The sequence below is a fragment of the Centruroides vittatus genome, unplaced genomic scaffold (genome assembly GCF_030686945.1).
Source record: "Centruroides vittatus isolate TY-2023 unplaced genomic scaffold, ASM3068694v2 scaffold_149, whole genome shotgun sequence".
Classification (NCBI taxonomy): Eukaryota; Metazoa; Arthropoda; class Arachnida; order Scorpiones; family Buthidae; genus Centruroides; species Centruroides vittatus.
Window position 1 is genome coordinate 2,175,789 of NW_027122681.1, and position 17,684 is coordinate 2,193,472.

The 17,684-nt window shown below is 30.2% G+C and overlaps 1 protein-coding gene across 1 annotated transcript in view; it reads left to right on the forward strand.

Moving 5' to 3' along the window:
• The first annotated feature begins 2,196 nt into the window (after positions 1-2,196).
• The window catches only part of HtrA2 (HTRA2-related serine protease), a 39,383-nt gene continuing 23,895 nt past the window's right edge, over positions 2,197-17,684 (forward strand). The window contains exon 1 of the mRNA XM_067285014.1: positions 2,197-2,302. The gene's annotated coding sequence lies outside the window, so the exon portion shown is untranslated. The remainder of the gene's footprint in view (positions 2,303-17,684) is intronic.

A 17,684-nucleotide genomic window follows, 5' to 3' on the forward strand; every position in this document is an offset into this window, starting at 1 on the left:
ATAATGCTAAATTATCTATTCGAGAATAAACTAGGCATAGATATACAACAACAGTGTTAATTATCCGTCTATATGTCGGCATTTCCACTCGACAAGATGCCAGAATGTAAAATATCACAACATACCTCAGTAATAATGTTAGAGGAACGGCCCTAAACAATTAATTGTAGACTTTGTGATGTCATAACACCTTTTAAATTCAACACGTAAAGTTTTAATGATGTCGTATCTCTGAATATTAAGCTAATGGTGTTTGGAAGAGTGTTGATGAGTCGCTGAATCTAACATGATTTCATCGGTAGAGTTGGCACTATTGTTGGATTATGGCGGGCTAAATTGTCTAGCGTGTCATCAAATTATGCAACTGAGATATATTATGTGGTTAGTTTGTGCAATATTGTTAAAGTTTACACGAAATTTTCTAAATTGCTTGATTTGTCTCACTTAAACAACGGAATAGAACAGATATCTTACAATAATGATACTCCATAAAGTGAATTATCATTCTCACGTGTAGGATAATATAGACTTAAGCCAAATGCACAGAATAGAAATTAGGCCTACAAGATTTATGTTCATTGTTAATTTATGTCAATTAGGAATAGGATTTAAACACGCTATCCTCATCAAGTTGCCGAATTGATTAGAAAAACAGCCCAAACTTATCTTCTAGCTGAAGAAAAATTACCTTACAAGTTACAGCTAGTGACTGGATATAGGCCTACTACAGAATACTTTAACCAATCTGGACGTGTCAAGTTCTATAAACGATCACAGTTACGGAACATAAATGCTATAAATCTTGTTATATATTTCAATAAATACGTGGATATTGGCTTATAAACGAGAGATTTTATGTCGCATCGTTACCTTCCTTTATTATTTATTCTATCGCATATGCGGTAAGCTTATAAACGGGAGGAGTTTAAAGGTTTATTAAAATACAAATTATTACAGAAAAAAGGATATTAAATTATTGTAAGGTGCCGATTTATCAATAAAATAATTTAGTAAAACTTAATCAAAATTAGTTAGTTACAGCCTAGCATCATCATTTTTTTTTCCGTATTAGTCATTGAAGTCTCAAACAATTCAAGAGGGGAGTTTTAAAAAAGAGATTTTAATCTTTAGAGATCAATTTAAAAATTCAACTCCGATTCAAATTAGATAATTACCATTTCAAAGGAGACAACCCCGAAAAAAGGTGATACGAAATCGTCAGCACTCGAACGAGAAAAAGCAACCGAGTTAAATTGGTTTTTCGGCTTTACGAGCGAAAAGTGGCATTTCTAAAAATGATTCCGATAGCGCGTGGCATCCCCGTAAGAGAAAGAAATGGGCCCGGATTCTATCAGCAAAAGAATACCCGAGCCATCAAAGTCTCACTGATTGATCGGCGAAGCTCTTTTATGCCTATCAACTAAGCGCCCGGATAGCTTTAGCAGTGACTGCTCCGAATGGACCGAAAACCTCAAGCGAACACAATAAATTCCGTTTATAAACCATCGCAGTAGAATTCATCTCCATGATTTGATCAAAATCTCGCCGCCATTTTCACGTTACTGGCAGGAAACGACCGAATCTCTAGTTGCCTCCTGGGGGAAACTTAGGAGGATTAGGTGTTTTTCGTAGGAGTTCGTGCTACTGCGCTTTTATTCAAGTATACTCATGCATACATATCGTTGAACGGGGTACAATAATGCAGTTTACCATAACATTTTCCGTTTGGTGGAAACTGTAGATAACTCCTTTCCCTATCTCTCTTTTTTCCTTCCTAAAATTGTTTCTTTAACGACCATTCTTCCAAAGTAGCTTTATATATATATATATTGAATATATCTGTCTATATATATATTTTAGCTAACTCGGATTTTCTTTAACCGAACTGTCCAGATTTATACGATATTTAAATTCCAACGACTTCACGTCAGTTAAGTTTTATGACGTCAGCTTCAAATAAGCCAATAGAGATTAAGTTAAATTCAAACTATTCGACGTTATTAAAATTTTATGACGTCATTGTCGAAATAAGCCAATGGAGGTTAAGACGGATACCGGATTTTACGACGTTTAGCTTTAAATGCGCCAATAGAGATTACGGTAATTTCAAATTCCTCTACGTCATTTAAAGTTTTATGATGTCAGCTTTAAATAGCCAATAGATATTATTATTGATTTGAATTTAAATTAGTAAGTTTAAAGAAGAAGAAGAAGAAGAAAAAAAGATTTTTTAAGGCATTTATTTTAACATGATTTAAACGACTTATGATTACATCATTAGAATTTTATGAGATGGAGCAAGGTAAGTTTAAAATTTATTTTCGATGAAAATAACCTTTATTTTTATTAAATTAGGCGTCTATACCGTTATCGTTTAAAAGGGTAACGTTAAATTTTTTTTTATTAATTTAACAAATTCTAAAGAAATTTAACATGATAATTTCAGATAGCGAGAGTCATTACCAGGTAATGTTAAATAGGCCAATACATTTTAAGATATGCGAAAATTTTTAAAAATTATTTCAAGTTTTAAAAGTAATTTTTTTCTTTTTTTTTTCTTTTTGAAAAAAGTAAGTCTGTTATATCTAAGTTACTGTAAAATTTTAAATTATCCTAGGTCATACGGAGTCAATTAATTTATAAATATTATTTTCGAATTTTTAAAAAGTAATATAAATTTATGTAAATGTAAAACTTAAAAAAAAAAAAAAATTTGTGGTTTGTAAAATTTAAAATTAGAGAACAATAATAATGCTTGTTCTCTCTTATAACGAGCTAATGTATTGTTTATTGTATTTATTTACTGTAAATTATAAGCTAAACAGTATAATTTGATTATGTAAGGAAGAAAAATTATTTTATTTCCTATTTTTTTTTTTTAATTTATTTAAAGTCGGGTGCACGCCAGTGTATACCTGAACCTGAAGCAATCATGTTAAAATTTGGCAATTTTCAAGCCGGGTACATGTGTACCCGGCTTGCCAAATTTTAACATGATTGCTTCGAATGGATCCAAAATAAATTACTTTCTAGCTTGAACATAGTTTTTCTCCAATGTTTTTAATATAACTTATCAAATAATAAAGCCATTCTAAAAAATTACACCCAATATTTGAGAATAGACTTAATTCATACTGTATATTTAAATTTGTCAGCTTAACTTAATCTAAAGAAATCGAAATTTAAAGGGAAAACTACTATTAATAATAGAAGACATTCCACTAATTCTAAATAAGTTTTTTTGAAGTAGAAATGTATAACTGATTTATATCCGTGTAGTATTTTATACTTGATCAATAAATTGTGTTAAAAAAATATGATTAACTCTAATACTGGTTAATTCTAAACTAAGACCTGTCTCTTAGTTTAAAATTTAACTGAAAATTGACAGCTCAATCGTAGAGTGTGATACCAATTACAAGCACTTCATTTAATTAAATATTAGATAAACAAAAATTTTTAAATGTGCTACCTTGCTTAAATTGTGTTTATTGTATTGGTTTATAAATTAAAAAGAATAAAAGACAGTAACCCTATTAGGCTAGATAGTGATTTGGAATTATAGTATAATTAAAACTCCAAACTTTCCAATATCTTCTCTTCCTTTCAAATTATATAGACTAATTAAAAGCTTATTTTTGAACTTTATAAAAGATATATATTTGTTTATGTAACTTAAACCAGCAGAATAAGCAGGGAGTGACTAAAGGTGTCTGAGCCCCCTTTATTTTGTAAATAAACAAATAAATAAGTACAGGAGAGAAATTTAAATGTGACAAATGCACTCATTCACAAGTGTACACAATATCTAAGAGTTTGCTCTCCATCCACAGCGTTAATGCCTACATCCGCTGTGGTAAAAAAATGAATATAGGTTTGCACGTTCAAATTCGTTTCCCCAATTTCGGTTCTAATAACAATTCTGACTAAAACACTAATCCATTCTATACAGTTAATGCTTTAATAGCTTATGTTTATCTTAAATAATGTTCAAGAATGATAAATCTCATGATTATTATTTGATACATTACTTATATACACAAATCTATACAGCATATTCATATTTATTATTCACATAATTCTATAATCCAGTTTATAAATAAGATTATAGAAACACTTAGTTTGAAAAGAAGCGTATAGCTTACGTTCGGCTTATTCAAAGTTTATGTTCTGGTCTCTAATTAATCAAGCTGTAATTTGTAGTTCTCGCTAATAGGTTTTTTAATTTTTATTTTAGCTTTATTATGCTAATTTAGAGAATATATAAAGCAACTAAAGTAATTGTAAATATTCAACACTTAATCTACATGGTATAGATATTATAGAGGAAAGGCTTGCATCTATAGAAAGTAATTTACGATTGAAAATAAGAAATGAATAAAGTAGTAAAAATATGAAGGATATAAGCTATAAAAAACTGTACATTTTATTAGATTATTTTTCCACTTTTATAGCAAGCTTATAAATCTAATATAAAAACTTTGATAGGGATAAAATGGTTTAGCGGATAAAAATATAATCGGAAGAGATCATAAAACAATCCGTTTAACAAAAAATGTTCATCTAAATACTCAACATCACATTTTTTTCCTCCCCATGTTTTTTTAAAAAAAGGAGCTTCTACATTAAATATACTGGCTAGCGTCTTGATGAGGTACATGAGAAGGAATTAACAGAGTTACCTCATTACCATTAGCAAAACCTTTCTTCGGTGCACCACCCACCGCTCCACTGAAATCAATAATCATTTAGTGTTGATGTTTAAGCTCTTTTAGCCCGGGGATGTTTTCAACCGTTCACGAACGATAAGGTTGGCAAGTTGGAACGAGCGAATTAATTTCCATCAACTCCAATGTTATTACCAACATTAGGTAATGTAATGAATATCTCTCCCTCTCCCCCCGAATGTTTATCGCTTTGACGTCAGCAACGGGAGCCCCTGTACCGCCTGACGGACAGATAGGACTACTATCCGGCTGATTAGGCCTAACGATAAGGAAGAATGAGATGAGTCATAAGATTTTCAGCGATTAAACAATTTTGCGGTTAATCGACCTAAGAAAATTGATGAGGATGTGAATAGTGAAATGCATACACCTACTAATTATATGGAGTAAAAGTGAGAGTGTTTCAGGTGAATACGGTTGATATTTCAGGTACACTAGTAGACATTTTATTTACTTTTTTTAAGTTTTGGCAATGGTTAAGTAATACAGTATAAACTCTTATGTTACTGAAGTGTATTAGGAAATTAAAGAAAAATCAAACCAAGAAAAGCACTTTTTTCCGATTGTAAGACAAATGTGAAGTTAAAAAATAGCATTAACTATGCAAATATATAAATAAAGTGAAGAAGATTAGAGTTATATAAAAAGCAAACCATGTTGAGAAGGTTAAATAAGTTATTTTCAAAAATAGGGAAGGACAAATGTTGTTAGATCAATTGAAGCTAGTTATTATTAGTAGCGTAACTAAGCTATATCAGAGGTAGCCCGAATTAAAACGTGCAAACGTTCACCCCTGTAAATGACGAGAAGTAAACTGTCTAATATTATATTTACATGTGTATAAGCGCGTTTGTAAAATTCAAACCTTTATCCTGTTTTTATTTAATTTTTTCTTAATTTATTTATAAAACTAAAGGGATTTAATTTTATAATTGTTGTCTATAGACCAACACATAAGCGCTACTACAGATTTTGAAGGTTAAAGCTTCAAGCTACTTTTATATCCTGTTAGAAAGATTAATGAATTCGAAGGCCTATTCGTTCATAATTTATTGTGAATTAAATTAGATAGGGTCTAGGATATAAAAAAAAGGAACTTACGTCTATTTTAAAATTGTCGTTTCTTTATCTGAACAGAAAAAAGAAGAAAAATATGGTTCTTTTTCAACCACACATTAATTTGTCATTTTTAACTTTTTCATTCACGCCTAAAGCTTTGCTGGCATACTTCAATTTTAGTGAATGCAATAAAAATTTCTATTTTAGTTTTCGATAAAAGGCAAAACCTTACTTACAGACTCTAAAGGGGCAGATTTCAATTGCAATTTATCATAATTTATCATTCAATCGTTAAAATTATTTATTTGAACACAAACATTTATAACGAAAAATTAACACCTTTTAATTGTATATTTTGAGTAATTACGAAAAATTTAAGCCTATTCGCCTGTGTCTAGCGTTAAAAAGTAAACTTAACGTGTCAGCTTCTGGTGTAGAAATAATTGTATAAAGCCTAAGGGTTGAAAGGCAGTTTTGGAGGGGGTATGAGGCCTTTACACGTTGGAAGTATCAATAACATTTTAATCTAAGCATTTACTGGAGTTTAATCAGGAAAGAAAAAATAAAAAAATAAAAAATTGAAATTTGCACGAAAATAAGTAGATGTTGAATTTGACGGGTCTTATTAGTCTAAGTTTGGTCTTGTTAAACATGGCTGATCAGTTCATGAAAGCAATTTGCGTGAAATGCTGTTATCACACAATCAATAAAAACAACACGATAGGAACCCGGTCGTTAACTCAACACACGCCATTTGTGTTTACAACGTTGACATTGTCATACATCATTCCAATGTCATCAAAATCCCCTTCGTAATTAAAGCTAATTACACTTTTTTTTAATCCTAAATATAAAAATTGAGTTGACAACTCCCAAGTGTTGATACCAGAAAACGTAGAAAATTCCTTTCCTCATTAATAAATATTTCATTGCGGCTAAGATACTAGTTTTCTTAACTTGAAACAAATTCCAGACACTTAGGTGGGGCAACCAAAACACGCAACTTCACTCAGAAATTAAGAAGGAATTTTTGTGATAATTATCTAACAATTTTTCCTAAAATGGACTAAACTGGAGACATATTTTAAATGTAACTCTTAATTTCCAAGAATTACAATTTAAATCTAAAAAAAAAAAGTTAGAATTATTAAATCCTTTGAAAAAATGTCCCTCTGAATATATTAAAATGATAATTTTTAACACCTAAAACGAAGAATAATAGAATAAACAACGCAAGAATTATCATCAAGAAGACATTCCCAACCAACCAATAAGATACGGGTGTTCAAATTCGGTTTCGGTTCACAGGCCAAGCATGATGTCATTCAAGTCGTCTCCTATCGGTAAGTATGACAACAGAGGGGATAAATTACTTGCCAAACCGACAGTTACCTTTTAAATGGCTAATAGACTATTGGACACGCATAAGGGGGAGGGGACACTCTTTTAGCTATCGGCAGATTGAAAGGAGACGCCATCAGTCGTCCTCTAAGTCCCGCTATTGTCGATGACCATCTGTCCTTGTAGTTCCTTATTCATTTATTTAAACACACTAGTTGGTTTTGTCATTTCGGTCACGGGTGTACTTCGCACATCGGCACTATTGGAGCGGAAAAAGTGACTTCATTGACAACAGTTCTACAATGCTTCGTATGTGACAATAGAAGGGACACTTACAATACTCGACTTTCAATGTCTGTTTTAGATTGTGTTTATGGGTTTAGGTGTCAAATTTAATACAATTACCGTTCGGGAAAATAATACCTTGTGTGCTTTTTCTTTGCGTGAAATTTCGTTGTATGAAAGTTGAATTTGAAAAGTAATTTTTCATTTAGACTTTGTTATTTTTGTACCATATTAAAAAGTCAAAATTACATAAAACAAACATTTAATTTTTAAAAAAAATTAATTATAATTAAAAATTTTATTGAATGAAATATGTGGATAAATTGTTTTGTTAATTTCTGTCACCTTAATATAATACTGTATTTCAGAATGCTACCTGCATAACAATACGTATAAAAAGATAAAATGTAATTCTTTAACCAGATTATAAATTTTTATACTAAACTGGAGATAGGAAGCTATTATCTAATGAAATAGTATTTTAAAAAAATATGTATTTAAATATTTAATAAGTACTTAAATACTTGTTAACTAGGCTACACTAAATCTCAAGAGTAATATTCTGAGATATAGAAACAGCATTGTTGCATCTAAAAACAGCTTAAAAAACACCAGTTTTATGAGTAATACGATAAAATAATTCGGTATCGAAAATAATTAAAATTTAGTTAGAAGTTTAATTCAGCATTAAACTAAAAACATCATTTGATATGAAATTTTTACTTCTGTCATTCTGAGAAGACAAATAACAATAGTCGATTTCTAATCTTGACAAAATTAAAGGAAATGATCACTTTTGGGATACGGTCTACACATGACAAGCGGAATCCTCCAAGAAAAATCGTCCCTTAATATGGCCAAAAATCCCTTAATTCTATATCGTCCATCTAACAAGAAGAAACGGGGAATTGATTACTGATCACCATCTCTTAAATCGAATATAAGAAATTCTTTATTGATTTCAACTATCTTAGCTTTCTCTCGTAATAGGAAATAAACAGAAAATTGTGGATTATTAAGAATAAAAGAGAGTAGTGTAAAAATTTAAATTATGATCCAAAGAAAGTTACATTTCCTGTAGTTCATAGATTATTTATATTTTAAGAATAGTAGTTAGAGTTTGTACAATACTAAGATATACAAGAAATTCTTTTAAATGGGAGCTGATTAGTACTTTTTTCTCTCATTGGAAGCTTTTGAAACTCAAGAATTAAGTGTTTTCTATTTAATTTGAGGTTTTGTTTTTCGTTGTCATTGAATGTAGCCGAGCTTCCGCCTAAACTAGTGATTACAACGAAGAGAATTTCTGCGAAGCAAATGTTCGAAACTTTTGACAAGACATTTTTACGTAAATGATGTTAATTTATTTATAGGTATTGGCATTTTAAAATATTTTAAAAAAGAAGTATTCGAAGAAAAATGTGAAAAGTTATCAACAACCCAAAAATTGTTACAAACTCGATAACCGATTCTCCGTCTGAATAAGAATAAGCGAATCGATGCAGCATTTCCTTTGCTGTGGTCACCTTCTTTACCAGGTTTTAACGGAATTATGACTCACATATATGGTACCCAGCAGGTATTGGCAATCACCGTAGGTGGCATCACTTAGCTATCCAGCAGATTTTAATATACGTCAAGCCTATCTACCACCATAGGTCTAATGGTGTTGACTCACCAGCTTCTTTCTAAATACAACAAATTGACCTGAACAGCCATAGTGTCAAAGTAACCGTCTGCTAAGATACCCTAACCTAATCTTTCTGTGGCTAGCTGCACTTATTACTGCCTCAGAGTCGCATTAATTCGCACTCAGTCGCCGGGAAACATAATATCTTGCACTGTAGGTGGTACCGTGTGACGCTCAGGCACGAATATCCCCCACTGGTCGGCCATTATGGCAAAAATTAGACAGCAACCAGAACACTAAACTGACATTATTGTAGCCAGCGTGACGTCACGAGACCACGTGATTTATTAAATAGGTTGATGTTATTGCAATCGTCTTTTGTTGTTTTTAATGAATTACGATCCAGTTGTGTGAGAGAGGGGTTTGTAGTAAGCCGAATAGGAAGTGAGATGTGAAAGAGTGGCTTAAGATATGTGATGCATTGCTTCATGTTTGGGCAGTTATATCAATATAATCTGGACAACTTTTAATATAAGTTTTATATCAGATTTTATTTGTGAATTTCTTATGTAGTAATCTAAGATGAAATTAATTTAAGGTTATGAATTTCTTTCTTTACTTCTATTTTTATGCATTTTTCCCCCCACATTACGAAGCTTTATTAAATTATTGTAGCCTATGTTAAAATTAATTAGATCTAGTATATTCTTTTAAATTAATGTTTTACTGATGTAATTGTTTTTAAATAGTTTAAAATCAACGGATTTTCAAGCTCTGAATGTTAAATTAATGCTTGACATTTCTTATCAATTACTAAACATTGCTCAGCTTACTTCTTTATCTTTATTATTTTAATATCATTCTTTAATACAAAGATGTACTGAAATCAGAAGCTTACAAAAAAAGATCTTAAGTGTGAAGAATTTGAAAGGAATTTTAATAGTATTGAAGTAACAATGATACTATTGCGGTCAAATAGCTATTCTCCCAGTTAATCGAAGAAAAGTTCGAGTTAATCGTTTAACAGTTCGAATAGAATAATATAAAATAATAGTTTTAATTTAAAATATTCTATTATCTAAGAGAATACACATTTAATTCAAATAAAATTTCAAAATAATGCTTTTTGTTTAAAATATTATATTAATTATCTAATATAAGTTAAATTACAGTAAAATGGAAAAAAAATCCGCTCTGAAACATTACAAATCTGCTAATAAATACAAATAAGTAAAAAGTACAACGAATCAGTTAGATTTCTTATAAGAGTTTTTAACGGGTAATTTTGGATGCTATATAAATACAGAGATTTAATCGAGAGATTGATTATATCCTCTTATGAGTCATGAAGAACAGCAAAGTAAGATAACATAAACCTTTGTTAATCTCTACACTTGCCTAGCTTAGATTTATATATATATAATTAATGTGATTATTATATATTTAAAAATATATATATTGTTTTATAAGAGCTAGCACATGAAATACGCACTACAATGTAAAATTTTTCAAGAATCTTAAAAAAAATTCAGTAAAAAAGATTTCTTTAGCTGAGTGATCAGAGGATAATCATTTGAATTTTTAATATTGTTTTTCATTGAAACATAATTTTATAAAAGCAATTATAAGTTTATAAGGCATAATGATTCACATGAATGAATAATCATAGTTTATACTGAGCTCTGCAAACATTGTCAATGTAATTTTGTCTGATATGCGTTGTTTATTTTTCTTCGTGTTAATCTTTGTTTAATAATATAGAGTACATTATATAAGGACTGTCGGGAAGGGAAGATGGGAATTTTCCGAATCTGGAGAAAACTTAGGGGCTTATAGTGGTTCTTACTCCTATAAATTAATGCTATATTTACTGCTTTTTACTAATAAGAAACGTTATAGGTGTTTTATTTGTTCAAAAAAATAGCAAAAAGACCTTCTAAGAAGCAAAAGGGCCTGCTCTTTTGCCTCTTAGAAGGCTTTTTTGCCCATACAAGATCTTGAAGGCCCTTATTATATACCATACGTAACTTGTGTAGTGTAGTTATGTAATATAGCAATTGGTTTAAGTATAAATAGGCCTATAAATAAATTGTGATGCTTACATTCTTCCTTTGAAGTAATTTAGGCCTAATTTAAGGACTTCATCATTAATGAATGAGCCTGTTCTCTAAAAACAGCTGGAAATATTAAATATTATTTATTACAATAAAATCTTTAATAAAATATTAAATTAATAAAATAAAATATTTACTTATCAGCAGCACCAATTAATTTATCTAAACAAATAAACAATAACATATTAGGCTTAAGTAAACAAAATTAATAAAATAAACAAATGCTGCCCCCTCGCGTTAAAAAATGATAAAAATGATTTTTTTTATTTTTTTAAAAAAATAAAGAATAAAAAAAGGCGATGACCAATTTCGAGGTTTAATGATCAAAGAAGCGTCAATAACAATTTCGCTGGCTATATTTGAAAAAAAGGTATTTTCACTCGAGATTGAATTTTCTCCCTTTTCACGGAGCGATAGGGATCCGTTGTGTATTGTATGTTATGTCGCTGCCAAGAAGGGGAAGTACTTTAAATGATTTCTGGCTGCTTTGGCGGCGCTTCACTTTTGCCTCTTTCGATTTCTGGAATCGTTTCCACACTTGAGCGGCAATTCCACTCCTTAGTTTAATTCCATCGGCAATTCTTTGCAATAGAGAAGAATAATCTTTAATCTTTTCTATTTTTAGATTAGGTATATTCAACTGTATTGTGCTTTTGAATTTTTCTTTTTCAAGAATAATATCAATGTCTGTCCAATATTTTATAAAATCACTTAAAACTTTTAAAACAGTGCTTAAAACTTTGTAAAATTACTTAAAATACAGGGAAAAAAATTACTTTATAAAAACTTTATTATCCTTTTCTTAACAGAAGCTGCATTTTTTAAAAAAGTTTAAATCTTATTTGACTCTTAAAAAACACAAATTTGACATTATTTGTAATTTTTTTTACAGTTCTAAAATGCATAAAATCAAATTTTCCATTCTTTCTTGTAATCCTCTTGTTGGAAAGGATTAAATAAGTTACACGTTATATACAGCCAGGAAAAAGTGAAAGAAGCTATATTGTAGGGCCTCACACTTTTTAAATTTATTATTATTATTATTAATAGGGCCTCTTATGGGTTTAATATTAGCGTCCATTAATAAGACTATGTGCATACTTAGGCATGCTACTTTTTACAATTTCAAAACATATTTGGGCTTATTTAATTTTTAAAAAAATAAATTAGGGCCTTTATTTAATTAAATTAATAAAAAAATAACAATTAAGCCTACTTAGGAAGTCCTCTATGAAGGCTTAATTGCTTTTTGTTAAATGAGTTTAGTGCGCATTATGTTTGTCTGAACGCTTTTTTTTTTCTATGAAAAGTTTAAAAGTTTCAAGATTTTAAACTAATTTATTTACGAAATATTAAAAGTAATAATAATAATAATAAAATATGAATAAATAAATTTAAATTCCATAAACTATTTTTTTTGTTTTTTTGTTTTTTTTTCTAATTTATTCTAGCTTGAGGCATAACACGACATTATTCAATTAGTTCACGCCATCCTTCTTCAATAGATTCATATCAATAAACTTCAAATTATTATTATTATTATTATTATTATCATAGCGTAAGTGGTTTTTCTACTGTCAAATTTTCATAAGCCAATCAAGTTGTACTGTAAAGCTTTTTCAAATTTTCTCTCTTAACTCTTTATGCCCTGCAGCTAACAAAAGTTTTTTCATGCCTACCATGGGCTCAATTAGGCTCACGATGTGGCATAAGATGGCGAGGGATGGGGCCAGATATATCGAAGTCAAACTATATAAAAACTTCTAAGGATCTTATGAATGGCATTCAGAACGACAATCATAAGGCCTTACTGAAGTCAAGGTTTTTTAACTTGTAAGAAACATAATGCAATAATTTGTAACGATTCTAAAGCGCCTGTAAATATGGAGACTAGACTTAATGGCTCTGGTGGCCCTCTTGCGATAGGACCCGCGTAGGGTAATACCTCATAGATTTTTTGGTTTATTAAAATAATACATTAATCACAGACAATAATAAAAAAATTCATGTTTTTATGTTTTATTTTTTATTAAAAATTAAGCGCTTACATTATTTAATAGTTAGATTAATAGAATATTAATTATCTATCTATAATTAATAACTATCAAATTTATACGAAAGGTTTTAATTCATAAATTTAGATAAAATCTACCAGCGCTGCCTTCAATTCGTAATTCAGCCATTCATAAATTATAATTATTAAACTTTAACGTATTCAACGTAATATAAAAAGTGATAATAAATAATAAATTATTAGCTATATGAACAGAAAGGTCCAAAACACTAATGCCCGGTTAACCAGCATTAGTGTTTTCTTGCTACACTTGTAAATACGAATCGTATCCGCCGGATATCAGAAGCGGTTTAAAGCATAAACCTACCGCTTTGGGGACTCGGGTTCGAATTCGGACGATCGAAAAGACCCTGGTGATCTCAGTCTCGTTCTTCAAGACCCGGTCGCCCTGCCTACGATGGCCTTTCAAGTAAAAAAAGCTAAAAACGTAAATTGAATTTGTTAAAACGCCTTGTAATTTGCGTATTAGTGAATATTAAAGCGCTTTACAACGGTTAACTGAGGTTTGGGCACCCCGTTTATTCTTTACGGACTATTAAAAAAGCTTTAAACCTAGTTTATTATTATTATTATTAAATGTATACATTTCTGTACGTAATATTCAACCTAAATTACGAATTCTTAAAAATATTTTATCTACTGGAAGCGATAGACTAATTATAACATCCTCAATAAAAGAAGATAATATCAGGAAACTACTGTATATTAACATCTATGATTATTTATGAGTGGGTAGTGTCATGCTACGACGAAAAAAATAAAAAATTGTGGAGTCTCTTTAACAATTTGTTTTCTTGTTAGGATGCTTTTATATAATAGCATTATTTTTCTGATAAGATAATTTGATAAAAATTCTATCGAGTAAGAAACTCGGTGTAAATAAACTCATTAAAAATTTTTATACTGTTTGGATTCACGTAACTTCATCTGAAGTAACTAAAGGAGACATTTTTTTTTATTTATTTCTATTTGAGATAAGTAAATGTTCTATTGTATTATAATTTTCGTCCATGTTTCAACATGATCATTAATTACATTTCGCACGAACGTATAATGAGATTAACTCTGTTTTTTTTAACTTGTTTTACGAGTTTAAATTACGATTGTGTAAAAATACATTTATATATCTATAAATTAGCCTTTAAAATTTTCTTAATTCATTGATTTAATGAAGTACAGTAAAACCTGTGTAAGGCGGAATCGCGCGGTATCGAATATTTTTTTCCGGTTTGGCAGGTTTCCGTTGTGAACAGATGTAAGAAATTTCTCTCCGTTTCGAAGAATTTTTTCCGTTTAGACAGGTTTCCGTTTTATCCAGGTTCCGTTTTGGACAGGTTTTATTGTATTACACATTTAGAACAGTCATTAAAGACTTAGAAGTAAAGAGAGGGTTGACTTGTAAGTTAATTTGATTTGAATGATGTTAGATTGTGTGTTAGGATAATTAAATTTATAATTAAAATTAAAAAGATAAATAATTATAATTGTACAACAGCATTTAATTATTTAAAATAGCGTAAAAATATTCTAATTTCTTCTAAATTGGGTGAATTTAGAAGCTAAGTTAGTGCAGTTTGCTTAGAGTTTGTGTGAAAATATTTCAAAAATATTTAATTTTTTTTTATTTAATCAATAAAAACTGATTAAAAATAATAATAAAAAAAGTTGGCAACGTTGTTGCTGGACTTTCCTGGCATTCTTTATTTGTTTTCATCTTTAATTAATTGCCACCATTACTTTCAAGTCTTCACATTGGTTCCGGAGATATTAAGGGAATATATGTAGTCCATATCTCTCGAACCAATAGTTCGATTTTCATGAAAATTTCTAAAGACATTTCACCGTAATACACAAACCTTCTTGCAAAATTTCAGAAATTTTCGATAAAAGACACATGAGTTATTAAGCTTTAAAGTGGGAGAAAAAATTGTGTTCTCCATACATATAGGCCTACTAGCATTCATACATACAGAAAAACCCCCCAATTTTTTGCATTTCTGAAGCTTTTAAGGTTCCTTGAGTCCAAAAATGTAAAGATCTGGGGATCAGTTTTTGATCAATCGCTATACTTTCCCTCCTTTTTATAACAGCAGGGAAAGTAAAATTAAAAATAAAGTTTTGAAAGAAAACTATGAAAATCTCTCTAAACCTTCGATTATATTTTGTCATATAAATTTAAACATATTCAATTAAATAGGAAAAAAAAAACTTTAGTGATTTACATTGCGTATAATTTTAAAAAATCTCCATTAAATCCTATTTATTTTCATAATACGCAGTCAATAAACTATGGAAGCGGCCGGATTAAATGCTAAAGTTCTGTGAATAAACAGAGTATGCTCGAAAGAACAAGTCTGTAGAAAGATAAAGACAGCGCTAATTTCTGTCTAGACGATAAACAATCGAGAGCGCAAGAACATACGACGAAGGGAGTAAAAACAAAATTGGGAAAAAGAAGGAAAAAAAAATCTCGAAAGCAATGATTAGCGTTGAATTTCTACTCTGGTCCGCACCACGAAGCAGAATTGCACGGAAACAGATAACAAAACATCATCCACAAGCATTTTCCCTGTAGATAAACAATCCTAATTAAAAATATCGACCCCACTTATCAATTTACATTGAAGTAATTACATTAACTAAACCTGGATCGGTTACAAAACGTTGCTCAGATGGGCCGCCATTAAGCAAAAACCAAAAAATAATTAAACAAGCAGGTGTTAATTTGATTTCTGGCAAACAATATTCTCGGTAATAGGCCATTTGATTTGCAATTGGTTGCCTTTTCAATAGAATGGTGGCAATTAACCCAAATGGGCGGCGCTTAATGAAAATTATTTTCAATTAACATGCGATCGCCCACATCAACGCAGACAAAGTATGGAATATCCGCTTCCGATTAGCTTGTTATGTAGAGGAACAAATAAAATTAATTGCCTATAAATTTGATATAGTAAATCATTTTTATCGAGTAAACTCGTGGTTATGTTAAAACTAAGATGTATTGTTCAAAACTTTTACTTTGAACGGGATTATATCAAAAGAGCTTTTCTTTGTCAACTGAGTTAATTAGAAGGAAAGTTCTTTTAGATGAGAAAGGTCGGTTCCGTTCCGAGCTATCTGTAGCGTCGAAAACTAGACTTCTATACCCACAAAGCCTTATCAACTGTACTTCCAGAAGAAAGATGACTGGTGCATGAGTTTCTGCCATAGAGTCATAAAACTCCATTAAGGAGAGGAAATTGCCGAGTTAAACGCTTATCACTCTAGGGATGAATTGTATAATGGCTTTCGGGTGCTCCTTATCGGTTCCGTTGAAATAACCTGGTAACGAGGTGACGGATACAACGCCACCTAGTGACAGGTCGTCATTTTTGCTGTCGCGACAAGCAGCTAATGTTTTTCACGCGTCACCACTTCGAGTGACTGCTTGCTCGATATCTAGTAGCAGTGATTTGCCAGCAGTCCGGATATAGTTGCAATTAATGGCTGGGGTTGAGGAAAAACATATCCTATAGGATCATCTGGCTTGCTTTTTGGCTTATAAATAACTTTTTTTTATCTTCGTTTTGTTTACTCTTTATGATTTACTCGTTATTATTTTAACAGTTATTAATTATTCAATCTCCATTTTTTTCCTGCAAATTTCCTGAATTTTCTCAAAAAATTTTCCCGAAAAAATTAATTAAAATTAAATAAAAAAAACTTATTCTTTTAAAATTTAATAACAATTTTAATGTGGTAAGAGCTAAATTAAAAATATATATATATATATATATATCAACCGAATTAATTAATTTTATTAAATAACTACAGTAATTTCGAATGGAAAGAATTAATTTTAAACAAAAATTCCGTTTTTAATCAATTTCTTTTTTTATTTTTAAATTTAAATTTCGATAATAATCAGTTTCATTGGACGACGGTTATTTTTGAATTTAAATCAGCCAATCGCGAATAATTAAGTGATTTAACCATTATAATTAATTAAATAGGGCTATTTATTAAGGAATAAGTATATTTTAATGCAAATAATATAGCTCGGGTGACTTTACTTATTGAGTAGACAAATAATTTTCTAGGTAAAGATATCCTATTCGGATCTTCGGATACGTTTCCTGTTTGAGGATATAATGAATGTAAGAGAGGATATCTGCACTAATTGCGACATTAACTCACGTTTCGATTGTCTAAATCGTTCTCCTAATGACGACAATTGTCAGTGGTGCGAAGTAATCAGGCATTTCCCTCTCGTCCGTGACGTTTATACATGGGTGGAGCCGTACCGGAAGTCGACGAATCAATCCACAAGGGTGTGGTTTAAATTTGAAATCAGCATCTCGATTGGTCAGACGTTTTGTACCTTCCTTGGCACTCATCCAAGAATTTACCAAAAATGGAAAGTTAAAAGGGGGGATGAAAAAAATCGCAAAAATGGCGCATTTAAAATTAAT